Raw genomic sequence first — 16,543 nt, forward strand, 5'->3', positions numbered from 1 at the left:
ATAACGCACTGAGACCGACATACAAGACAAAACGTAAACCCGATAGCTCAATATCTAGCGTAAATTTGTGTCCACGAATATTAAACGCAAAGGTTAGAGCAGGCCAGGGTGTCCCGTTGCTTTCACGTTAGCGTGACACATTGCCAAAAGAAGTAGGCATTGTAAGACCTCTAATACCGCTTTCATCCGTCCGGCCGCATTACCGGAATGTGAACCAATTGGGGTGGCGACACGACCGACCAGTGCCCAAACATGATGCAGCAGCAACTACACCTAAAGCCATAGCATAATCTATAGACTCTGTAGACTAGACCATGCTTTGGTGTATGGCCTCCTTATGATACTGTAGCTTTTTCTGATATAACAGCGTAATATTTATTCTATGGGTGTTCTAACCAGCTTCCCTGCACCAGTGACAGAGTTTTAAAGGGAAAGAGGGGTGACTGGGTATCGGAAGAGATTACAAGGATGCTAGATGCATCCCTCTGTCGGTAGTGATGAAAGCGCTGTACCACTCCGATGCTCTCTGATATTGGTACCACTCCGATGCTGTCAGTGGCAGATTGTTCCCTGTGCATTTATGCAAAAATAGCTTCAATGCAGTACCTGCAACTTCGGGGAGACGCGCTTTCTTGTACCGCACAGTTCATATAACTACGCTTCTCGAATGACTGAATATGTCATGACAACGTCTCTTGGTCGTTTTGCTTTTGCTTGCGTTGCCTCTAAAGACAGGAAATTCATTAGGCCAATTAAACATTTAAATAAATCATACTTGTTATCCTGCTTGTAATATTATTCATTCTTCTTACATTATGATATTGGTTTAAAATGTGCGCTGTCGTTTTTCATCGCTATTCTTTTAAGTCTGAGGCAGTTACCCGCATTGCCGTGCGGGAAATTTGTATTTCTTATGATTGTACGAGTGCGCCTCGGTGGCCCAAAGCCACATCAGACAATGACGCGTGCCTTAGCTTCGGGGCCCCTGGGCATTTTATAAATATTCATGTAAGCTACTATTCTACTATATTCAAAAATCTTGACTGCGACGAAACGTGTAGTACGATGAACGCGAAGCGTTCATGTTGTCCACTTCTCTACTCTTGTGTCCTGTCTGCACGCCTCACTTCTATTTTGCATAAAGAATCCTCACCAACTAGCTCAGCTTTCTGTCGTTCTAAGTGAAGCAATAACAGAAACCTGAAAATGATGTAGTATTTTTGGCGCGGCTGTAAACTACCTCCCGGATCGGCCAACGCAAGAGGCTACCAGGAAGGTCGCCTTCGTGCATAGCATTCACCGCCAGCGTTTCTGGGCCAACATTAGGGTTACATAAGCGGCAGTTGTCGGGAATCGTGATAAACAGTGAGAGATCTTTGAATGCTGTCGCGTTCCACTGTTAAAGGCGAAGCTTAAGCGTCCTCCAAGTTTCAAATGCGAATAATTTCCTGCCTCCTCCCACCATTCGGAACATTTGCCACTTCGACAGCATCTCTCTATCTAGCCGCCTACCTCTTAATCGGTTCGTTAACTTGGTAGGTACCAAAATTGCCATAGTATAACAAGAGTGTATGACGAACATAAATGATGGGTTATGATGTGACTGTCATGTTCGTCATGAAACAGCTGACTACGTCTTGGTATGTACCAAAATTGACATAGTATAAACAAGCGCGTATGAAGATCATGAATGATTTGCTTATGACATGGATATCATGACGTGTGTTATACAGGTCATGAAACAGCCGATATATCTTGGTGCTTTCATGGTCATTTCGCTAACTTGGTATGTACCGAAATTAGCATAGTATGATAAGAGTGTATGATGAACATAAATGATGGGTTATGTTGATGTTGATGTTGAGTTTAATGGCGCATAAGCAACTAAGGCCATCATGCGCCAACAGCAAGGTATAATGTAGGGAAAAGCTGGGTAGCCTCAAAAGGTCCTTTTCTGATACAGGACCCCGAGGATTCCAACAAATTAAATAAACACCTCAGCGTTCTTCTCAGACATGAGAAGGTGGACGAGGTGTGTCACTGGATGTGAAAGAGAACAAGGTCAGGCTTTACAATTTTTCAAGAAAACCGGTTTCTTTTAAAAAGCTAAATACATGAATTGTGTCAACCAGTGCATCTTCGCTTAAAATCAATGAAGGATGAAAAGGAATGCGTTCGCTGTAAAATGGCGTAAAATATTTTTTTCTCAATGTCTCAAGTTGCCTGCAGGAGAGTAAAATGTGGGTTACTGTAAGTTCGTCTCCACATTTGTCACAAACAGGCTTGTCTTTTTTGGTCAGCAAGTAATTATGGGTGAGGTGCGTGTGTCCAATGCGGAGTCGACATAAGACAACTTCAATAAAACGTTCTTGGTGTGAACATGACTTCCACTCTTCGATGACGGGTTTAACAAGGCGTAGCTTATTGTTCGTTTGATTGTTCCATGCGGTCTGCCATTTTTCTTTCAGTTTATGGCACACTAATTTCATGCAATCTCTGTAAGGAATTCTTATGTTTTTGATTTGCTTATTGCGAGCTTTCGCTGCACTCTCGTCTGCTTTCTCATTTCCACAGATTCCTACGTGGCTCGGCACCCAACAAAATTTGATGTTTTGTCCCCGCCTCGCGGCTTCTGTTATGTTGTGTAGGATGTCACCGATTATTGGCAGAACTGCATTCCTAGGCTGAAGTGCTGTAAGTATGCTTAGTGAGTCTGTATAAATGATGCTGTTTTCAATGTTTTCATGTAATATTCTTTCCACAGCCATGGAAATTGCATGACTCTCTGCAGTGAGAATTGATGCACATTGCGGCAGCCGTACTATTTCTTCCCAGCTATTCTGTATCACAGCACATCCCACGTAGTGTGCAGCTTTGGAACCATCGGTGTAAAATGCTGTATATTCCACATATTTTTCTTTTAGTGCTAAATATTCTTGTAATATATGTTCCTGCGGGGTTAGTTTTTTCTGAAAACGTGTTAACGAGAAGTCACAAACAGAAGGCAAGCAATACCATGGTGGTAGTGGATCGGGTTTCTGGGCAATACCAGGCAGTGTGTCCGTTACATGCAACTCTTGTAATTTCTCTTCAAAACGGAGAAGGAGTGGTCTGATAGCCTGGGGTTTGTTTGTGAATAATATTCTAGATGGGCATTTGTTAACTATTGGGTAACATATATGTTTGGGCAAGGAACGGATTTTTAGAACATACGAGCATGTCAGCATGCTTCTTCTGTCGGCAAGTGGGGGTTCGTTAGTTTCTACATACAAACTGGTTATGGGCGATGTCCTGTAGGCACCAGTTGACAAGCGTAAGCCTAAATTGTGTACTGGGTCCAATCGTTTCAAATATGATGATCTGGCAGAGCCATACACTATGCACCCATAGTCTAAGGAGGAGCGTATGACGGAGCGGTATATTTGTAGAAGGCATGCCCTATCAGAGCCCCAGCGTTTCCGTGAAAGGACTTTAAGTATGTTCAGTGCTCTAGAAGCCTTGTTTTTCACCGTGTTTATGTGAGGTAGGAATGTTAGCTTTTTGTCAAATGTAATGCCAAGAAATTTGTGCTCGTTTTTTACTAGGAGTTCGGTTTCATTAAGGTGTAGGGTGGGATCAGCCTGTAAACCTCGTTTCAGCGAGAACATAACGGCCACTGTTTTCTGTGGAGAAAACTGGAACCCATTTTTATCTGCCCATGTTGCTAGTTTGTTTATTGTTAACTGTACTTGCCTCTCGCATGTTGATATGCTTGCTGATGAGCAAGCTATCTGGAGATCATCAACGTAAACTGAATACATAATGGATTTCGGAATTATTTGTGCTAGGGAATTCATTTTTACAATAAAGAGTGTAGTGCTTAAGATACACCCTTGTGGTACCCCATTTTCCTGACTGAACTTCTTTGAGAGAGTTGAACCGAGGCGCACATGGAAGGAACGGTTGGACAAAAAGTCACGCAGGCAGTTTAACATCCTGCCACGAATGCCCAGATCCACTAGGTCGCGGAGAATGCCATACCTCCAGGTAGTATCATAAGCCTTGTCTAGATCAAAAAAGACGGCAAGGCAGTGTTGTCTATGGATGAATGCCTCTCGAATTGTGTTTTCAAGTCGAATGAGGGGATCAGTTGTGGAGCACGTTTTTTTAAAACCACACTGATGGATGTCGAGTAGTTCACGGGAGTCTAGAATAAACGTCAATCTAATGTTCAGAATGCTCTCGAAAGATTTCGCCAGACAGCTGGTAAGGGCTATTGGCCTATAACTACTGGGAGATGTCGGTGGCTTTCCGGTTTTCAAAAAGGGTACAATAATAGCTTTTTTCCAGGCCTCCGGTATTTTCCCTTGTAACAGTATCTTATTAAAAAAATTCAGAAGTGCATTTATAGCGGATTCGGAAAGATGTGCTAGCATTTCATAATGAATTTCATCCGGCCCTGGTGCAGTTTGTTTCCCGGCAGACAGTACTCTAGTGATTTCTTGATGAGTGATTAAACCATTATACGACTCATTTGTGCTGCCACTAATCGGAAGCCTTTGCTTTTCAGCCACGTTCTTATATTTTAAAAATGACTCAGTGTAGTGTGAAGAACTAGAGACTGCAGCGAAATGTTCTCCTAATATGTTGGCCTGTTCCTCTATACTTGTTTGGATGCCAGGGGTTGTCAGGAGAGGAATTGTAAATGGGGAGTAGCTACCATGGAGCTTACGTACCTGCTCCCACATTTGTTTTGATGTGACTGTGCTATTTATTGATGAAACGTATGCTTGCCATGACGACTTTTCGGCATTACGGCGGACGTATCGTGCCTTAGCTCGTGCCTTTTTAAAGATTAGGAGGTTGTCCTGAGTGGGATATCGGCGAAGGACACCCCAGGCTTTATTTTGTTTTCGCTTTGCTTCTTTGCATTCCCGAGTCCACCACACCTTGTGATTTTGTCTCACCACTCCTGAAGTCTGGGGGATAGCTAAACGGGCAGCGGCTAAAATACAGGTTGTGAGTTGTTCATTTAGATCATCGACACTAAGGTCTTCAGAAAAGACTTCATCTAGATTGGCTTTTTCTCTAAACAGTGTCCAGTCAGCTGCTTGGAGCTTCCATCGTCGTGGTTTGTTTGGAATGATTGCAGGTGAGGATGGAAGAGTGATTATGACTGGTAGATGATCGCTTCCATATAGGTTATCTATGATGTCCCATTTAAAATCGTTAAAAATACAGGGTGAACTAAAAGATAAATCAATACAGCTCATCTTTCCTGAGCTTGGGGAGCAGTATGTTGATTTGCCAGAATTCAACAAACAAACATTATTGCTTAAAATAAAATCTTCTATAATTTGTCCTCTTACGTCTGTTTTCTCGCTTCCCCAAAAACTGGAATGCGCATTAAAATCCCCAACTACCAGATAGGGTTCTGGTAATTGTTGGAACAGGTCCTCTAACTCATGAAGGGTTATTTTTAGGTGTGGTTCTAAATACACAGAGCACACCGTAATCGTTTTGTATGAGAGCAAAGTGGCTGCCACAGCTTCAAATTTAGTTTTTATTTTGACTTCACGAGCTGCAATGCCACTTTGTACAATGATGGCTACCCCTCCTGAGAGCCTGTTTGCTTGCTCTCGGTCACGGCGAAAGACTTTGTATTTTTTTAGTACACTTGTATGCTTAGGACCTAAGTTCGTTTCCTGTAGGCACATTGCTACAGGAGAGAAAGAATTGATTATTTCTTTTATATCACTAAAATTATTTAGGAGTCCTCTGCAATTCCAGTGTATTAGGAACGCCATATTGATTTATGTGTGTGGGGTCGGGATACGTTTAATTGGTTTTCGCCCCGTGATTCGGGGGTTTTCCTTATACGCAGTATCCAAGGAGTTTCGCCGTCCCTGTGACGTTGACGGCACGGAACCACCTTGGTTCGTCTCCATTACCTCATCAGAGGCGCTGGAGGGTCGTGCAGACTGCACGTCGGCACTTTTATCAGACCTCTCCTCGTGGGCAGAGGCCTTGAGGCTTGCCAACTCGACGGACGGCATAGCCTGCTTTGCGGCTGGTGGAGCAGCGTGAGCTGCTACCACCGGGGGCGAGGATGGCTCCGTCCCAGCCTCACTATGTGTGGTCTGGGCAGGTGCCGGAGGCCGGTGTGGTGGATCGCCCTGTCGCACCACATCGGCGAAGTTCATGTTCGGCTTCAGTGAAAACTTGCTTTTAACTAGGATGCGGTTTCTAGCCTCTTTGAATGAAATGTTCTCAATTGTTTTCAATGTAATGATTTCTTTCTCTCTCTTCCATGAGGGACAAGATCTGGAGTATGCAGCATGCTCTCCTTCACAGTTCGCGCAGCGAGGTGCTGCTTCGCATATTTCAGAAGCATGGTCTTTGGATGCGCATTTCGCGCAGGTTTTGCGACCACGGCAACTCTGGGAGCCATGGCCAAATCTCTGACAGTTGAAGCAACGTCGAGGGTTCGGTATGTATGGGCGAACTGCAACTTTCGTATACCCAACTTCAATTGTCTCTGGAAGTGTGCAGCAAGTGAAAGTCAAAATTAGATGCTTGGTAGGTAACTCTTTGTTGTCTTTTCTTATTTTAATTCTCTGAACGTTGCTGACATTTTGTTCGGAAAGCCCATTTAGCATTTCTTCTTCGGACAGATCCAAAAAGTCAATTTCAGAAATCACCCCACGCACTGTGTTCAGCGATCTGTGGGTTGAAATTAAGACGGGGATGTCTTCAAACGACACGATGTTAGCAAGTTTGCATACTTGAGCTTTGCTTTGGATTTCTAGCAGTAAGTCACCGCTAGCGAGCTTTGTTACTTTATAGTTGGTGCCTATGGCTTCTTTCAGACATCTTGCTACTGTGAACGGGGATATTTTTCTAGCCGGTTTTTCTAGCTTTTCACTGTGTATCACGTGATACTTAGGGAAGACTTCTTTGGTTGTTTGGAAAAAATCAGCAGTGACATCGGTCCGCCCTCTTTTCTGAGGGCGATCTGGTTTGGAAAGAGGAGGTGCCATGGGAAAATGTATTATTCGGCCGCGGTGCCAGCCACCCACCATGGAGCCCTACAAGGGGACGAGAGAGGAACTTGTAGGCAAGTCCTCCCCACGCCAGCTGTACAACGCAACTATAACCAAATATGGCTGAACTCAGGACAGCTCGCCACACAAGGTTAACCCTAGCCACCGAGGAAAAAAGGGAAAACGCAAGAAGAGATGAGGAGACAGGAGAGTTGTGAGAAAGGAGATAGGAAAGTGAAAGATATAGGGGAGGACAGGAAAAGGCGACTGCCGATTTCCCCCGGTCGGGTCAGGCCGGAGGTGCCGTCTACGCGAAGCAGAGGCCAAAGGAGTGTGTTGCCGCCGCTGGGGGGCCGTAAAGGTCCAAGCACCCGGCATTGACTCAACTCCCAGGATCCCCCTTTCCCCGGACACGGCTAAGCCGCGCACGACTACACGCGGGAGGGTCCAACCCTCGTGTGCTCGGGTCCGTGGTGTCGCAACACACCAAACGCCTGCTGACTCAGACGCCCCTGCGGGGAAATGATGGGTTATGAAATGCGTGTCATGTAGGTCAACAAACAGCCGCCTACGTCTTGGCATTTACCAAAATCGGCATAGTATAACAAGAGTGCGTGAGGAACATAAATAATACGCCATGGCATGACTGTCATGACATGAGTGTCATGTAGGTTATCAAACTGTCTCCTAAGTCTTGGTGCTCTCATGGTCGTTCCATTCCGTTAACTTTGTAGGCTCCCCGCACACTGCTTCGCATAACATCGATTCCCACAGGGCGTGTGATCTGCCGACTTTTTTTTTGTACTTTCGTTCATTTCTCTTAGCCTCACTTCTTTGCAAATCAAGGTAGCGCCAAGTGATTAGAATTTTTTTAAAGTCTTTTGTTGTTCTTGCTTTTGTATTTCATGGGCTTCTTAAACGGCGCCGTTTAGTTATGCGCATATCCAAATTTTGTCAAATTACGCAGAAATGCGTAGATTTATGAATGTTTGAAGATTTACGTTTTCGCCAAGGTGAACCGAAGTTTCCGCATTGGTTCGCCGGCGCAAAGCGGAAGACGCGAGCAAACGAAAAGTAAGGGGAAACGTAAAGAACCGACGCGCGAAAATCCGCTGTTAAAACAAGATAAGGAGCAGGCGATCGGCGCCTCACCTGATCCGCTTCGATCGCTTGCTCAGGGCATCACTTCCCTCTCGCTGCTCATAGCGGATAAAAACTCTGGAGGTATCTTCTGAGCAATCGAGAAACACGACCTCGAGAAACACGCCGGGCAACGTTCCCTAAGTAGGGCATGCATGCTTTACTTTGAAGGGGAGAAAGAATGGAAGGGCGGGGGTTGGGGAGATATTCCGTAGCGCGAGCATTCTGAATAAGTGCGTAATAAATGGAGTAGGAAAACAACTCTTTTACCACGCCATCGTGAGTTTTAAGCTTCGCAAGAATGAGAGAACAAAAATAATACTCAACACAGGCATGCGCACAACGTGACACACACAAAAAGACACAGGCTCATCAAGAAGCAAAAAGCATTACGACAAGCCTTATCTTTTTCCGTCAGTACTTCAGTAAATTTCATCCCTATATATGGCGAGTAATGTGGAGTAGTGGGCTTCCATTACGTGTTCATGCTGAGGACCCCATATATGACATCGTGTGCGATCACTAACCAAGAAATCGTGAAATATCTTGCGTCGAGCTGCCGAAGCGCTTACTTTTGCGTAAGTGTCACCAATTTCGCCAAGGCGTGATTTCGTCTTATACTTCAACGTTTTACTGAGTTCAGCCTTTTTCATGCTCTTGCCGCTAGTTCTAGCGCTTTTCCTGTTTCTCATAAAGTTTTCACAAGTACTGTGCCTGTTTATAGACAGAAACGCGATAAAAAAAATGACCGAGGCAGTGCAGTGAACACCAAGATAAGCAAGATACGCAAGATTGCGTACGCCTGCGTAACACTTCATGGTCAGTTGACGATATTTGCCCTATTTTCTACACAAAAAACAAGCTGCGGCAACGCGCATAGCTACAGTGAGTGAGTAGGCTGTGTTATTGTAAGCATCTAAATAAAATGCTACACATTCGATGCCGCACAACTTTCGAAATCCTTTTAACGCTTGCTAAAGGGTCCATGTGTCCGGTGGTAAACGAGCAACACCGTTATGTTGTGCAGCTTTTTATGAGAAAACAGAAGAGGCGTTGTTCACAGGCAATGTTTAATATATCTTAAAATTTGGTTCGTCTTTTTGAAAACACCTTCATGTAAAGGAAAAGGCCCGAGTTGTATACCAAACAAGAGAAGCAATTTCTAGCATGACCGAAGCATTTCTCACAAAGTAATGTCATACCAGTCCACCAATACGCCTTGTACTAATGAAACTTGAGACAATATTACGTTAACGCCTGCTTATCATATACTGAAGATTTGTTCTGGTAATGCAAAGTGTACCGAACTTGACAAAAAGCATATGTTCACGGTATATTAAGGACTAAGCCTGGAAACTACTATAAGTGCAGTTATGAGCTAAAAACTAGGTGGTCTCTGTAGCATCATGCCAGAACGTTGCCGCGGAAATAAATGGAAACGAATTGAACTTTCACCCAACAGGCCAAGTAATGATAGCGATAGCAAAGTATTAAACTACAGAAGGTATGTTCGTAGGTTTATTGGCCGTATGAATTGAATCACACAGTCGTTGACTAAGTAACAAGCATGTTGTCACGCACGCTGAGGCAAGCATGAACAGGTCTCCCTTGATGACCGCGAACACTCGCTATCGCAACGCTGGCGTGATCAAGAACGCCAAAGAGGGTAGCAAACCCTTCGCACAGCCTTGAACTTCAGCAAGAGAACTTCGTAACTTGAGATTACGTTACCTCATGAATTAGATGAGCGAGAAGACAGCGCATATATCAAGTGAACACCCATCGCTACGGGCCAAGACATTTACCGCGCCGCGGATTACCTCTAAGATGGAGAGTGCGAGCTAATTACGCGTTTAGCCACGTCGTTCTTTTTACGAAACTCCTTCTTTCGTGATCGCAATTCAAGTTGGAAAGTACCCAAGGGTCGACTTAGCATTGACGACTGCCAATCGGTTCTTTTCGGATTGAAACCCCGATGAGCCAAAGAAGACAAAAAGAATAAAAAAGGAGGGAGAGTGACAAAATAAAGAACACTTGCACAGATTTTGTGGGGAAACGCCACAACTTCTCCGAGAAGTTGCCATGCCGTGGACCCCAATCCCGTGGCCAACCATCACAAATGATATGACCGACCGATTGTTTACAGCAGTGGTGCTCGTGATGGGACTTCCCTTTGAATGCCTCTGTGCTGTGCTCGGTAACTGTTTTCGCTTTGTCTGCGCAATTTCAATCGCGGGGGGGTCTTCGCGTTACCATGTCTTCGCGTTATCGGAGACATGGTTAAATTCTACGTCCTCGTAGCAACAGCTGATCCAGTTAGTTCGCGATGTCACCCATAGCAACGGAGCCCTGGGGCCCCAGCCATCGAGGAACGGTTTCCTAGTAGTATGTATTATCCCGCAATCTCTCCCCGTTGCTTCAAATGCGTCTGTGAAAAAAAGGAGATGCCTTCGCGCGTGTTGGCTTCTTTAATTATCATTATCTACTGACGCGTGAGCAACCGGAATTATGTCGAGAAAAGAGGTAAGCGCATTCATATTACATGGCACAGCACTCACGTGTGAAACGCGTTAACCTGTTGCGCTGTCGGAATAGCGTGTGAATCGACGTCTGGCTCGTAGTGTCCTCGGCTGCGGCAGCTGCAACTGCGCTAGAGTTCTGGTACGCGCGCGCTTTGGGGGCGTTCGTGACTACCACGATCGCCAGGAGGCCATGTCAACGCTTACAGTGGCTGTCACGATTTTTAAGACAGTCGGCCACGTCAGTGGTGGTCCACGACAACACGCGCCTTCTGGAATTGAACTTCCGTGAAGTGGAAACTGATACATTCAGACCTTCCACTAAGAGAGAGAACGGGAGAACTATGGGCAGGTTCGCCTGAATTGTGCCCTGTTGGCTATGGTAAGCATGAATACATAAAAAAAACCGGATGTGAATGTGAAGAAGTCAACGAACTGTTGTGTGGACGCGCACTTAAACACATGACTGTTTAACTTGCATTGAACACGGTTGCATGTGCAGTGCAGTTTCTTTTGGGAATCGCATACGCACTCTTATAATGCTAACGCCCCAGCGCTAAAGTTCTTAGGCCAGCATGGAACAAGACGGCGGCGCAAATCCGCCATGAATGTCGATATATTTACTATCGCAATACAAGCATTACAAAAAACAACTTTTTCAATAGAGCAAGTGTACCGGTAACCTGGAAAAGCTAAAATATCATACGCTGGGTTGAAAATTTCTGGAAAGGGATTTCATTTTAATCTACTGCGTGCACTTTATGGCGAAAGAATTTGAGTATACGCATTCGTTAGACAACTTTTTACTGATAAATTGTTCTCGCAGAAAGAAAAAAGTGTTAAATAACATTGGGTGTACAGCAAGCAAAATGCGCCGAAATCTCAAATACGTTTCAGCTTGGGCTCAAAAATAATGAAGAAAACAATTATCGTGTACACTGTGGCGAAGCTATAAAAATATGATCGGGCTGTCACAGTTAACACTTTCTCCTTTTCTATTTCAAGGCTTCCAATTTTTTTTTTAACATCACACACAGTTACACACGCGCGAGTGGACGATGAGTTGTTACCCTGGCCCTGCCATACCCACGACGAAGCACTTCTTTTCTATGAATTTCAGGTCCACGAAGGTCCCGAGTCCATTTTAAACGTCCAACCAACGTCCATTTCAGGTCCGCAAACGTATACTGTTTCTGTGTCGGCATGATGTACAGTGTGCCGTGGAACATTTGCGATTGTGACGAGACCCTATAGAACATATCCTGATCGATTGCCCTTCCTTCGACGACGAAAGAGAAACATTGCGTACCGCTTTAAGGTTACTGCGCGAAGTAGCCTTCAGAGAAGGCAAATATACTATGATAATGGATTCGGACATCATCCGCCCTGCGAGCCACAAAAGCGCTGCTCACTGCGACTGAGCTGTGCAACAACGTGTGATGTTGCGGTTAACGCTGGGAGTAAACGAGCAAAAGTTGTTCTTCCGTTCCTTCTCCCTTCTCTTTGTACTTTTCAACCGCCTTGTCTGTCTTCCAATGTAAGGTATCAAAGCAGCTGAAACTTGTTTAACCTCTTCTCCTGTCGTTTTATTCCCTCTGTCTCCCTGTTCCAGCCGATAGTACAAGACCGCACCATGATCCATACAGGGTGTCCCAGCTAACCTTAGATAGAGTTTTAAAATATGCGAACGCCCCGTAGCCGGACAGAACAAAGGTAATGTTTGTCGTTGCTTGGAGATACTCAAACTATTTTATTCATTCCGCCTGATTGGATAATTAGTCTTGGTTATTTACTCAACTTCTCAAATATTATACTTATATGAAAAGTGTCAATGAGAAAATTCTGGAGCGACACGAAAGCTCCCGATGCAGCTTTCTGTTGCTCAATACGTGTTACATAAAAGTGCTTTTCAGAGCGTGCAAGTAACCTGCATATGCACGCAAAATTGCCGCGCGACTGGCCGCTGGAGACACTTTGCGTATATTTACAGGCTTCTTTCATGCTCGGAACAAAACATTTATGTAGCACGTATTGAGGAACAGAACGCTGTCTCGGGAGCTTTTCATGTCGCTCTACAACTTTCTCATTTACACTTTACATCTAATTTTAATATCGGAGAAATATATAATCAATACTATTTATCGAATTAGGCGGAATGAAAAAAAAATTTTGAGCAACGGCAAACAACATTACCTTGGTTCTGGCCAGCTACGTGGCATTCGCATATTTCTAAACACACGCTAAAGTTAGCTGGGACACCCTGTATACCCATAAATATATCAATCATAACCGACCCAACAGCAGACAGCAGCGGCGGTGCCAAACCTGGAGAGTAGGCAAAAAAACAAAACATCGCCTAAAAAAAAACATTTAGCATGGCCAGACATGAACTGCCGTCGCAGTATTATTGTCTATAAATCGACTCCTTGTCACCGCTACGATTCTACTGTGGCGTTTTTTTTATTTACCTAGCCGTGGCCGGCTTCCATTACTTATGCCGTGCCGCACACGTCCAAACATCAGTTGCTACTAAAAGGGGATTTATTTCACTTACTTCCAGTGGCATCGACCCTTCTCGTTCTCGCGCTTCTCTTCTCGCAGCACATTTCTAGTCCCACTGCCCTTTGGATAAACGGCAGAACAGATCGCCGACCTCTTGCCTTTGGACTGTTTCATCCACTGATTTTAATACCGTCGATTTTTCTTTTTCGCACTCATCTAAAGTATGTCATTGTTTTCCTCCCAGGCGAGGCGCACCGACACCTTCTCGCGGAAAGCGGTATTGTTGCATCCATGATGATGATGATGATGCGTGTTGTTTTGTGGCGCAAGGGCCAGGTTTGGCCAAAGAGCGCCATGACAAGTGGTGATGTTGACGATGTATTGTGGAAGATGTGATTTGGCTGTAAAGTGGCCTAAAAATAGTCGCTGTAGAGTGCGTAAAATCTACTTGCTATAAAATTATGGCGATGACAGATGACGAGTACTATGAACATTAAAATCCATCGTAAAAGAATGTGTGCACAATAGAAAATATATGAGATGGTTAAAATGCCTGGAGCACTGCTGCCTCGCCAGAGCCCTTGAAATACAAGGGCCTAGAGGCACGTGCTGCACGAAAGAACTATCACAGCGCCATCCTCTGAAGAGAGGAGACGCTAGGAACATGTGGGGCTAACAACATGCAACACAACATCTTTCAGATAACTTAGGACTGCATTAAGGCATGTCATTGTTCTCCTTCCAAGCGATGCGCGCCGACAACTTCTCGCAGAAAGCAGTATTATTGCGTCCAATTATCTTGATTTCGTACCGTGAGTTCGCAATGTTGATTCTGCGTGATAGGCTTCTGGGTTTCGGTAAAGATATTTCACACTTTTAGTGTCTGTGCCGAAAGCCAATTTTATTAATTGTGTTTATTATAATAGAGGAAAACACCGAGTGCGGCTGTAGTTCTTATACTCGTATTCATTAGTATGCATCATGTCACCATAAAGACAAAAGCTATTCCCAGCGGTGTAAAATTATCCCTAGCTTGTTTCATCTAGTGCCATCCACCCTGTAAATTTACTAATCATATCACCCCATTTTGTCATCCGCGAACCTCGACTATGTTACTCTTTCCGTGACAGACATTCGATTATTCTATCCGACCACCAGGTCACATCCCCTACAGCATCACATGTCCTGCCCTACTCCACTGCTTAACAACAATACTCAGCTAGAACATGAACTACAGCACCCTCTAGATCACTTATCCATATGCCACCGTACCCCTGCCTTCAAAAAGTTACATCTGCCTTTGATCAAACTATGCAAAACCTAGAGGATCTTTTAGGTCTACGGAGCAAGCTATTGCAGAAGCAAACACGACGTGCAAACACTGTCGTGCTCTCTGGTTGCCTCGCTTATAGGAAGAGAGCCGACGAAAGCGGAAGATTGATCGTCCATACACAGATAAGAGAGGGCATAGTGGCGCTGCCGCTTCTATACGCGGAAAAAATGTTCGCCGCTTGTTACCTACCCGTTATGAGTCGTCGTGAGCCGATTACGCCTGTCCCCGTAGCAGTGCTCAACGCGGGGAGGAGGGCACAAAGGGGTGCGTCCTAATGTCCCGGTGCATAGGGTACATTCCCTGCCCGCTCCCCTGAGAGAGGGAGAGAGAGAGAGAGAGAGAGAGAGAGAAAGAGAGAGTGGGAGAGAGAGGGAGAGACTCTCACGAAGAGCAGCTCTCAGTTCCAACCGCCATTCAGCCATCAGCTGTGCGCTGCCGACTCGTTGCCAGGGCTTCCTCGGCACGTGCGTATACGTGCGCACTATTGCGCGGTTGACGACGCAGAGGCGCTGTACGCTTATTTTGAAAACATAGCAACACAGTTCGTGCTTCCAACTGTATGCCACTGCTCACAGACGCTGCTAGCTGCTTTTTGTTGATTCTTTCGGATGCCGGGCCAGGCGACAGTCCTTGCGCACGACCACGCTACTCGCTGCGGCATGAACAATTTGCTGCTAACCCATGTGCAGAGCCCGAGCCACAGGGGTAAAAGTGGAGAACCGATCTGTCTGAAAACTTTCCTCGCCTGCCGTGCCTTCGCTCATCTTTTCCTTCTGTTTCTTTTTTCTTTTCGTTTGCGGAACAAACCTGAAGCGAGCTTAGCAATTAAAGTCTTTGGCATAAATGAGCGGCACCGGCGGAACCGTGGTCACACGCCGCCGTGCACACGATTCCGTAGGCCGCGTTCGCAATAAACGCATTGAAAGGATGAGTGAAAGTGTAGGCTCGCCAAACGGGAAACAAGGAACGCCAACTGCACACATACCCTGCTTCAAGCCACGGCGCGTGAGCCAATGCCACCGGTGCGAGCTAGTTCATTGCTGGGACGCAATACGCTAATGGGTTACGCTGTTGGATTCGAAATACATTTCCACTGGTGCGTTTTCCTCGTTTGCGGACGTTAGCACCGGCGTGTTAAGGTTGGAGAGCTGCTAGTTGTGGCGCTTTTGGGGCACAGTGCTCTGGTTCTCTCTGCGAACCCATCAACTTGAGCTTTAGCTTTTCAAATTTGTTGTGTACAACAACCACTGATCGGAATCAGCCGAACGATCGAGGAAGTCTAACTATTAGAGCCGTTGCTGGTTGTAGCGGCCCTGGCAGTGCCCGAGCACATCGATTTCTTTTCTGAATTGAAGACACACTAATGGGGGCACTGAAGAGAATCGCCCGACAATCACTTGCAGACTGTTTTTTGCATATCTCGTTTCGAATTCGGGTGGCGTGAAATGTTATTTCTTAGCGCAGAAAACAATGGCAACGCTCTTCGTATGTCTTGAGTTCCTTTAACTTCTTTCTGAGAACATGGAAATCGCAATTGTGCCAAGTACCTCCCCAGCCCCCTCCCCCCCCCCCCCGAATATAGTAAAACAAACTTCAAGCAATGTGGGTTGATCTGTTCTCTTGGCGCAAGTGCAAGAACGTTGCGTTATACGCATTTTGGTGCGAATTGTATTCCGTATTCGTTTGTAAAGAAATTCACTGGCAAACAACGCAGACACCCCCCGCCCCCCCCGCCTTTCTGAATGTGTGACGTCCTTTGCGGATTATTCGGGTCATTACATTTTTTTCCTTGTAATCCTGAAAATTCGTTCCAAGTCGATACACCTTGCAAATTCGCCGGCTACAATTAGCTAATTGCAATATGTGCCATGAAGTAATTATTTACAAAGTAATTTGTAAATGTTCCTTAATTAGTTGAATATGTGTTTCAATCTCTCATCAAAGGCAACAATTATGCTATCTGTCACACGTTGTTTTAAAAATTTCTGTAAATTTAAAAATAGTAACCCGGAATATCATCGGCCTCT

The 16,543-nt window shown here is 45.2% G+C and overlaps 1 protein-coding gene across 4 annotated transcripts in view; it reads right to left on the reverse strand.

The window, feature by feature from the left end:
• LOC135902081 (uncharacterized) overlaps positions 1-16,543 on the reverse strand; it is a 651,905-nt gene that overhangs the window by 411,885 nt on the left and 223,477 nt on the right. The gene's annotated exons all lie outside the window — the stretch shown is intronic.

This window comes from Dermacentor albipictus, chromosome 4 (assembly GCF_038994185.2).
Source record: "Dermacentor albipictus isolate Rhodes 1998 colony chromosome 4, USDA_Dalb.pri_finalv2, whole genome shotgun sequence".
Classification (NCBI taxonomy): domain Eukaryota; kingdom Metazoa; phylum Arthropoda; class Arachnida; order Ixodida; family Ixodidae; genus Dermacentor; species Dermacentor albipictus.